General features: G+C 36.7%; 1 long non-coding RNA gene across 1 annotated transcript; it reads left to right on the top strand.

The window, feature by feature from the left end:
- The first annotated feature begins 5,481 nt into the window (after positions 1-5,481).
- On the top strand, positions 5,482-9,451 carry LOC113695595 (uncharacterized). The gene is made up of 3 exons (XR_003449600.1): positions 5,482-5,853; positions 8,293-8,360; positions 9,270-9,451. It is a non-coding gene; the product is annotated as an uncharacterized lncRNA (long non-coding RNA).
- Positions 9,452-11,098: the final 1,647 nt, after the last annotated feature.

The raw sequence follows: 11,098 nt of genomic DNA, 5'->3' as shown, positions 1-11,098 counted from the left end.
CGCCCCCGTCCACTACGTGTGCCTTCCATAAAAACTATTTGATCTAGACAAACGTACTAGAACAATAAAATGACAATGCATGTAAATAAAATCCCAAAACTTTTACACACATATACATACATTCCAAACAAGGCAACAACACACATATAAACAACCAGTCAAGTCAAGTACAAACATGGACAATCCACGGAGGAAAAGCCCCATCCAAAAGAAATATACACGTAGCTAACCCAAACGTACAAACGATTAGCTAAGGCTCTTCTCCCTAAGCTGAGTACAGAGATCATAGTAAAAGAAACCAAGTCTTAGGTGTGAGATCTAGCCAGACGAGTATGAAATCCGTCCATGATAACACTTCCATCTCCAATCCTCTCAATCGGTCTAATTACTAGGTCAAATGTAAGGACCTTCCGTACCTTGACCTTTGCCATCACGACTTGCCTCAAATTCAGTACTCAAGTCCAAGAATCTAAAATAAGATAATTACCAACTCGAGCCGGCCGGTCCCAAGCGTAAATCATCCATATTAAAGATTCCTACCCGACATACGTACCTAACTTCCTCAAGTCCCATGATAAAGATCTCTACACTTATGACATGCACGGTTCATAGTTTATGCTCAAAAGAGCACTTATACCTTTAGACGCATGCACGAAACCAGGACCATAACACCACTTGGCCCAAACTCACTCCGCGCAGAGACCACGCGAAGCAGTTCTGATACCACCTGTGACAGCCCCACCTTCCCCTAAGGCGAACCAAAGGGGTTAGTGGACTGCCTGCCCAACTCTCGCCAGGACTAACGGTTCAGTATAGAGCGAGCTAAAACGTTCCGGAACTTACAAACGCGTGTAAACAGGTCAAAATGACAATAAAAAGAACGAAAATGGAGTCGGTCATGAATAGTAACCGACCCGTCAGAACCCAACTAAATATAAAGCAAATATTTACATCTTGAAATTTAGCATTTACAAACCAAAGTGGCATACAAAAGTATTCAAAAGTGGATACATGTCTGGTTTGCCAAATCAAAAGAGAAACGGTCCCAAAAGTACATTTAGGGTTTCAATAAATGAGCTATACAAAAGATATGTCCAACTAGCACAATTCGGCAACCAATTATCAATTGCAGTCCAAAAGTATTTATTTTCCTGTAAAGAAAACAAAAGGAATAGGGTGAGTTTACGCCCAATGAGATAATACCACTCAAGCAGCAAAGTTCACATAAGCATAAAGCTTTTCATTCCAATTCATCAAAAGTAAACAAAGGCACACATTAATGGTGGTGATAAAAGGATACGGGCGGCTCTCAAGAGCCCTTTTCCTCGTTTGCATTCTTGATCGAAACTCATTGACCCACCGTCAATGTTTAAGAGTAACCAACCGTAGACTCCACTTTACTTCCATTTCTTCCACCCAACATACCCCTACCGGGCCCGAACTCCAAACACTTGCACTATGGTATTACTCGAGTATACCGGAATCGAGAGTCTCTCATACTACAAGATTCCATATAACAATCCCCATGGTTCATTAATTGGCACGACCAATCCCTCGCCGGTTCGATTCAATCAATTACCAATGGGGTTGAGCTCAATGGTAACAATCATGGTCGTTGGATACTCGTCCAATCGACACCAAGTCAAGTACTTTTCATTTCATGTAACATTCCATGTAACATTCCAATAACATGAGAAATAAGTGAGAGTGATAAAGTACACCCTCACTTCAATCAATATCGATGGTGCAATAACATTTAACTCATCAAGTTCAAGTATCAAAGCCATATAGTAACACACAAGTGAGTAGTACACTCACCAAACTTGAAAATGATATTTCATGCACCTCCGTCAAAGGAGCGTCGTGAACCACCGTCACGCCCTAAAACATTCAAACAAGTACAATGAGACTCGATAACGAGTCATAAACCAATGCTAAATATTCCCAAAATAAGGTTCCATAAGCACACACAAGCAATAGAGGAAACCAGAAAAATCCGGAAATGGAGTAAGTGTTAACCCGGAAAAAAATAGTTTTTGATCTCATTTTGCGGTATTGGCACCAAGGGCACTACGATTATCGGATAAAGGTGCAAGATACACCGTTTCGAATCTAAGAGATAGGGCTACAATATTGTAGAAGGTTACTCAGCCCAATTTTGAGTGTAACCAGGTCAAACATGCAATCTACTACACCAGAACCGCAAAAATAGATTCACAGAACGCATTCTAGTACAAACATCATAAATCAGCCTACCTAAGTCCAAATCCAGAAATTCCAAAGCCATCTGAAAGCTAAGAAACAGGGATACATTTCATCATAAAATCTCAACAACCAATTCGGAAGCATTCCTAACCAAAATAACCAATTACAGAAGCAATTCCCAAATTCGAGTAAAACCAGGGCAGCAAGGGTAATTCTGTCTTTTCTCAAGCTACGCTACTCCGATTGACCTGAAATTTTGAAGGCACCTCTAAAATATCATTCCCTACAACTTTCATGTTTTAAACCAAGACCAATTCGGCCTCTAACTATGAGCTACAAAACCGGGCAGAATGTAATTCAAAGAAACCCTACTTTCCAATTTTCTTTCTAAAACAGAAATTGCTTGCAATTAACCACTTTTTCCACCTTCTAGCTTTCTTAAATACCATTTGCAATCATCATACATAACCACATAATCATATTCATATGAAAACAGAAAAATCCCCAATAATTATAAAACTTCACCAATTCAACCAAAAATCAAGATATAATCCATAAAATTGCATCTTATACCACCACCAATCATGAATTAAACATCATTGGAGGGAGGAGAGGGGTTCCTTCACAACTCACCTTTGCAACACAAGAGAGAGAGCAACTAGTCACCTTAGCTTTCCAAACAACTTCACCAATCACCTCACCAACACTAATTGAAGAGGTTTTATGGAACAAAAGCAAGTTTAAGTGGTTGATTTGGTAGATTTAAGCAAGATTGAAGCCAAAAACTTGAAGAGTTTTCTTTCTTTTGTTGCTTGAAGAGGTCGGCCAAGATGAAGGAGAAAATGGTGAATTTTTGGTAGTTTTTGTTTGATTTATTTGGTCAAATGGTAAGAAAATGAATAGTAGTCATAAAGCAAAATCCACTCATAAGGTGACACTTGTCACTTCATCAATGCATCTCTATCTCTTTGTTTCCTTTCACATCAATCCATATAGCAACCTCTAATTATCTCATAACACCCGATAATTTAAACCTAGTATCCAAAACTTAACCTAGTTGGCCAAATTTTTCCGAACTTTCCGCACTAGCGGGTCCCACGTCCGGTATACGCTCTTAATTTCTCAAAAACTATTCGATACTAGAAAAATCATCTAAAAACTATATCTGCTCCTTAAAAGTATCTAGAATTTTTCCTAATCACGAAAATGTAGAAAACAAGCCATTGAATATAATAAAACCTAGGAAATGGAAAAATTACGGGTTCTCACACTGGGTGTGGTGGAGAGTCGATGAGCATCTTTGTTGTGTTTTTTTCTCCACTAAGGCCGCTGGAGCTGCTCTCTGAAGTGTTGGTCATGTTGGGAAGTTTGTGTACCATAATGGCTGAGTATTTGGTGTTGGTTAGGGGAGCATACCTTGAAGGAGTGGCATAGTTTGAAGCAATCTTCTTGATGAAGCAAATTATTATATTGCTGCTCGTATTCTCTTCTATTGCTTGATAATTAAGTGCGTTCTACAAGGAAAACATAGTCACAGGTTGTTATGAGCGTACGTTATATGTAGGTGTTTGTGTAATAATAGCAAGTTAAAATGTATTCAGTTAATGTATGGTTACCTGCTGCTCTTGTTGCTGAATCTCTTGTATTGTAAAAGGAAGCAATTGGGAAGCATCATTTCCATAGAGATCCAAAGTCATGTTTCTGGTGTAATCTTCCAGTTGCACAGTTAATCTACATCTATTTTGAAGCGAAGAGTGTTGAGGAATAAATTTTTTCAGTATATAGCAATTTGTAAATGTTTTTTAGAGTGGAGTGTTGCATCATACCTTGGACTGATAAGACATTCAATAAACAGAAGAATGACAAAAATAAGCATGCATATAAAACCGAACCTGTAACTGGTGAGCAAACTTGCACGGATAACAACCAGCTGATGGAGTTGCAGATATAACAAGCAGGAAAGGAGAAACTTAGCAAACGAAGCTAGAAGTCGACAAAAGAAAGAAAGAGGAAGTTGTTTAAGAGGTGGAAATTGTTTAAAAGCTGCAAAGAAGAAAATGGAAGGTGATGAACAGAACATGCAACAAGAATAGAATCATTATATATTCGAAGAGAAATAGAGTCATTACCTTCTTTGACACAAAGAAAAGACAGACGGCAGAAAACTAAAACTCCACTTGGAACGCACAAAAAGAATGCAGTGACACTAATGCAATTTCAAAGATATCAGTACGTTAATGGGTTATGACACAAAACCACCATCTATCTATATGAGATAATGAATTTTCTGGAACAAAGGAACAAACGGTGCTTCCCTCTACATGGCAACAGACAGGTGCCTCCATTTTAAATTTTTCCTCACCAACAAAGCTAATGAACCTTTGATTGCACACACTCCAACCATCTGACTGTAATCCGATAAAAGAAGAATAGTAATGGTTTATGGAGAAGAATATTAATGGCTCATGACAGTAAGCCATTGCTACATGATAGCACCGTCTGTCCACGGGAATTTCCTAGAGCAGAGAAACAAATGATGTTTGGCTTATGAAGAAGAATGCTAATTGTGAGAACCCTGAAAATATATATATAAATATCAGTGCATATTTCATTTGCATTTTTAATTCTTTAGTAAATTTTAGCATTAAATCTAATTGTTTTAAATACGTGCGTAGAAATAAATTTTATGTGCATCTTAGATTTTTAATAAACTTTATTATTGTTTGATCTTAAATAAGTGTGCAAAAATAATTCATTATAGATTACAAATAATTCAATTGTGCAAAACATTAGATTATTTGAATTTTGCCAAGCTAAATTAATAATTCTTGACGTTGAGTGTGCCTTTGTTTCTATTTAATTCCTTGAGTTCAATAAGTTAATTTTAAGTATTAATAACGATAGGTGTTAAGGCGAAATTAGAATTAAGATGAATCGTTTTAAGTCAAAACTTTTACAATTACGTGTAGGACAATGTATTTCGATAATTGAATTTTTGCGAGATTGGGGTATTAGTAGGCATTCGATTCACACTTGGGGTAAATTTTGGAATTAGTTTAGGATGAGGGACCTAAGTGAAAGGTTGCACAAGTTGCTAAAAGACTAAAACAGCCCTCCTCCATTTCAAATCTACCATGCAGCCATGGAACATTACAAACAACTCCAAATCCTGCCGGCTCCAATTCCTACTTTGCATTCCAGCACATTTCACTTCTATTACCGACCCAACCCCACTCACAATACCCAATATATACACATTCCATTTATCACTTCACTACCGTGAACCACTCCACCCCATATCCATTCTTCACCTCGTGATTAACGACAGAGAGAAAGAGTGAGCTGAGCCTCTCATCTTCTTCCCATGCTGCCGTGAGCCGCGACTGGAGACCAACCGAGAGAGGGAGAACCGAGCTCCTCATTCGTTTCCTTTCTGTCCGCAAACTAGAGAGGGAAGAGAGTGACTTGCGGTTCATTTCTCCTTCCATCCGTGAGTTGGTGAAGGCTGAGAACCAAATTTCTTTTATCAGCCGCAAGCCAGAGCAAGGGAGAGAGAGGCAGCTAGCGGTCTGCATTATTTTTTTCTGGACTGCCGGAGGAAGGGAATCAATTTCTGCTGCTAACCGTGTGAGTGTACTCCTAGTTGAGGTAATTTCTGAACTGGAATTAGCTGATTATAGGCAAGTGAAGTCAGCTATGGACTTGCATGTGATGTTTGTGAGGTTAGTTGAAGAATTAAGACTTAAGAAATCTGGTTTGGAAAGAATTGAAGTTGCCGAGAGCTTAATCTAGAAATGTCAGCTTTTAATTAGTTCATCTGAGGTAATCTGAGATTAAAAATGTGTTTAATTAACTGAAAACAAGATGTTTGAACCATGCATGAAGCTAATTAGCCGGATTATGCTAGAAGATAAAAAAAAATGAAACAGGAATTTGCTGCATGCAAGCTCATCCGAGAGTAGTGAACAAAATTCTGGATTTGTGGTTGAATGTTGTTGATGTCCGAACTTAAATTGAACTAGGAGTGATAGTAAATACATGGATTGGTCATGCATGTTAGCTTTGAGAGAAAAATATATAAAGTTCTAGCTGGAAAAAAAAAATCCAGATTTGCGTCTAACTTAGCTGCTGGAAATTTTCTGGAATAGCCGAGAGACTTCATGTTTGTTTGCATTTGTAATTGCTGTCAAATGGAAAATTTTGTTATGAATTGCATATAGATTGTTAGCTTTAAGTATTAAGTGAAGCTTAATGGAAGAAAATCTGAGGAAAAGTTGAATTGTGGATTGAAACCGAGGGAAATTTTCTGCTGCAAAATATTCCAGCTTGGTCGAGAGAAGGAAGTGAGCATTTAATTAGTTTTGTTTTCGAATTTCAATTCAGATTTTCGTATTGGATGTTTAAGATTTGCTTGAGGCTTGCTAATCACCTTTTGCATGTTGAGCTGAGGTAAGAATTGAAGAAAACTAGGAACAAAAGCTATATAAATAAACTATCAATTGCTGGAAAATTTTATCTTAGCTGATGACAGATTTATGGGGACTTTTTGGTGGAATAATTTATTGGAATTAAGCGTTATTTGCTTTGGTATATGCTGGTATGAATGTCATACTTAAATGTATGGATGGTTTGAATAAGAGTCTTATGGTTTTAAAAGAGAAAAAGGAGTTTTTCACAAGTGAAAAATGAGTTTCCAGATTTTCGGATTTCTCTGACCAGTCTCAGTAAAATGCTTATATCTTGGTGTGGGAAAATCCGATTGAGGTGCCGTCAGTGGCATTTGAAACTACAGTCATGGGCCTTTGTTTTGTAGAAATTTCATATTTTTCCTCCATGTGTACTGCTGTCCGTTATTCCTCAAAGTAGGCTGTCCTGTTTCCTCAGGAAACTGAATTCTTGACTTGGATCGATATTTGGCCTATTTGTGATTTGAATCTCTGAAAAGTGTCTTCTGGGATGTCATAGTATTAAAAATCTATTCTACAACAGTATAATTTTCATAATTGTTTGATTTGTGGAACATGAACTAAAGCAATTTTTGAAGGAAAATATTTTCCAGCATGACCGAACTGGTTGGGACTTTTGGTGAGTTTATTTGCTGGATTTGTGTATTATTTACTTTAGCTTGGTTTGGACAGATGATAAGCTATGTGTTTAGTGAATTTAACAAGTAAAAGTTAAAGGTTTAATGGACATCTTGGATTGAATTTTGCTGGGTTTTTCTTGACTACCGAATCAAGAAAAGAAAATCTGAATTTTAGAACTACTTGAGAGTCAAGTGGGCTGTAGTTTTTATTCTTATTTTGAATGGATTGGTGTTTGAAGCGAGTATTGGTTGTCAAGAGCTAATGATTGATGAAGCTCTTGACCATTCGAATAGTTTTGCAATAATTTAATTTTTGGTGAATTGGCTCAAGTAGTTGGCTAAAATGTGCTTGGAAGTTCCCTGGTTTGCGTTTTGGATTGTCTTGATACCTTGGACTTCCTTTGTTGAATTTTATTTGGAATTGAATCTGTGGAGACCTAGGGCTAATGATTGATGAAACCCTAGTGAAATTGATGTTTGAATTGTGATTTGGCTATTTTGGCAACCAAGAATACAATGTGCAAATAATTTGAAATCGTGAAGTCCGTTTTGGTCTGTTGAATTTGAGTACTTTTAAATCAAGCTTTGTGGAATTATTTTATCTTACTATCAAGTTATAGAGATTGAGAATAGCGCGTTAATATTTAAAATTTAAATGAAAAGTGTAGAAAACTTGCTCGGCAAGGAAACATGATTCTTTTTCACTTATACTCTAGTACTTGAGCTTTTATTGAAAATTTTCTAGTACGAACACATTTTTCACCTTCTCGATTTCCGTGCCAAATTAAGCATTTTACCCTTCTTTTGAAATTGATAGTCCTTGCCACGATTTATCTCGGAAATGGGACTTTTAAATTCCTTTTGGTTTTATACCAATGATTAAGTTAAAACTTCCTATTTCAATTTGTTTGAGCTTGAGGCTTGAGTGTGTGTATCTAAGAGGTTTTCTTTATTCGCCTTAATCGAGCATCTTGGTAATTTGTAATTGTGATTAATCTCAGGTGATTCAGAGGACACCGAGAAGCTCTTTTAATTTCCTGCTTTTGCTCTTGCTTTGCTTCGGATTACGGTGAGGGATTCCAAACTGTTTTGCACAAAATTGCTTCTCGAACTTGTATAACCACTGTTTGTATAATTGCTTATATATATATATATATATATATATATATATATATATATATATATATATATATATATATATATATATATATATATACGTGGTGTGACTTGATGAATGCTTCTTTCATGCCTAAGTGGTCTAATACTTGATGAATCTTGTTCATTTGAATGAAAAGTAGTTATTTCTAGGCGAGTGTGTACTTTATCGCACTCGACCTAACTGTTGCTGTATTGCTTAACTGTTCAATATTTCATTGTTTATATGTTATTTGCGTATGCTGTAGGCCATGTGTACTTTATCACATTGGCTGAACAAGGCCTTTTCCCCTTCGTTATCACCTATTCGAGCCAGAAGCGGACTCGGTCGGATAGGTTGATAACCCTGGACACTGTATTTTGGTATACTCGAGTATTACCACTGGAGGGATAAGGTGATGGCCAGTCAACCGAAGGAGTTACCAATGTGAGTTATAAGGACGGAAGTGGACTGAGTACTGTATCCTTTTGTGTTTGCTTTATTATTAACACTGTTATTGCTCTCCTAGTTGACATTTCTCGGGTAAGACTCCTCATGAGCATTAATCTCTGAGACGAAGCAATCCTTGTAATGTTCTTCTAGTCGGACGAGCCACTATTTGTTTGACTAAAATTCATGAAAATATATTTATGTGATCATGCATTCCAAATGTACGTTAGTGGTTTTTAAATGATTTATGAGTTGTACTCAGAATAAAGTTGCCAACAAAAGTATTACTTCTACATGTGTTTCCAAAGTAACGCTTACGCACTGGTTTATAAATACTTGATTTTCCCTTTTGAAACCTCATTGAGCTTTAGCTCACCCCCAAAAACATTTTAGTTCTATGCAGGGCTCGAGAAGGATAGTTACTCAAGCACAAGGATTTGGAGTACCGTGGATTATCCTTTATCTAGGTTGTGATTGATCTTCTTTGTGGAATGTAATGGTTATTTTGAAAGATTTGTGAACTTTATGGTATGATGTACTTGTGGTTGAAGTGAATGTAAATCTCATGACATTTTGGGGATGTTACTTTTGTAAGAATGATTTGAATTGCAAACATAAGATTGTACTTAAGTTATTATTGTGAAAATTTAGATGAAGTATTGGACTCGTACTTTGGTATGTTGAACTGGTGGATATATTATACTCCGTTTGAGCTTTTAAGAACAATCGGTTATATTCATGCTTGAGTTTTGTAGTGAGTCCCGGCGAGAGCTGGACAGACGGCCCGCCAAACCCTTTGGTTCGCCTTAGGAGGAAGTGGGGTCGTCACACTAATGGCTTCTGACAGTAAACCATTGCTCCATGATATCACCGTCTGTCCACGTGAATTTCCTAGAGCAGAGAAACAAATGATGCTTCCATGCGTATAACGAAGAAAATGAAACTTATCCCATTTTTTCTCAAATTTTCCTCACAAACAAAGCAGATGAAAGTGCAAGGCGAAAACTGTGCCAAAGAGTAAACTCCAACTGCTTCTTATATATGTGTATAGATATGCCTTTTCGTCTTATTTTCAATTCTTTTAGGAACTTTTTTTAATTCAGGAAAAATATATATATCAATTTTAGTAGGAAATGAGGGACCTTCCTAAGTAGAGAACGAGTAGGAAATTTTAGGAACCTTCTTCAATGGATGATCTCAAAATCAATGATTGATTAGGAAACGTGATTAAGTAAAAGCAAGAGGGAATTGGTGGAAAAAGGTCAGCAAAGGTTTGACGTACGTGATTAGTGTCCACATTGGATTAGATCAACGTAGGTGATCAATGAAAAATTTTCATATCCATCGGAGCAAGTTTTATGGTGATCATTGAGCAACTTATAGGATTTCGTACAAGTTGCTCAATGACCGATCACAACTTGCTAATTGGATAATTTATAGCTCCATCTGTAAAAGTTTTAATTAAATTCGATCACTAACATTCGGGTGACTTTTAATCCAAAAAAAAAGGTAAAACCTCAGTTCAAGCTTTTCCCTTTTTGTGTGCATTTTATCAAACACTTTGATAGGCACTACAATATGTCATTTTTGTTATGAAAAAATGATAAGATGTGGATGTCCGTTGATATTCTCAAGAAAGATTACAAGATGTGGATGTCCGTTTGTATTCTCAAATAGATAGATTCTTGTATTCTCCCTAGATTCATTGGTACATTGGATGAACCCATTTATGGATGTACTTGAAGTACTAAATTCATGTATTAGTATTTAATAGGGTTCATGTACCCTTGATCTTGGATCACCTATATATAGGGGTGAATCCTACTTCTTTTGTAATCTTGAAACCTGGAAGTACTTTGATCAGTAAAAGATAATAATTCTATCTCTCTCCTCTGCTCACTCTACTATTCCAATCCCTACTTTTGGTAGTTTATTTTATTAGTTTCACAACACGTTATCAGCACGAACCTCTACCTTGAGCGAAGGAAAAACACGAGTCTTTACTTTGAGCGAAGGAAAGGTGCGAAGCAAAAGTGAAGCACGAGACGCTGTCAAGGCTCTGCCCGAACAACTTTTGACTACTTATCAAGGTAAAATTCTTTCCTACGAATCTATTGCATATTCTTATGGCTAATCTCACAAAACAAGAGTTCGTACCTCTTGATATTTCTGGAAAAAATTATTTATCGTGGGTATTAGATGTTGAAATTCATCTTGAGGCA

The sequence above is a fragment of the Coffea arabica genome, chromosome 6e (genome assembly GCF_036785885.1).
Source record: "Coffea arabica cultivar ET-39 chromosome 6e, Coffea Arabica ET-39 HiFi, whole genome shotgun sequence".
Taxonomy (NCBI): domain Eukaryota; kingdom Viridiplantae; phylum Streptophyta; class Magnoliopsida; order Gentianales; family Rubiaceae; genus Coffea; species Coffea arabica.
Note: the sequence above shows the minus strand (reverse complement) of the source record. Positions and strands in the feature narration are given on the sequence as shown.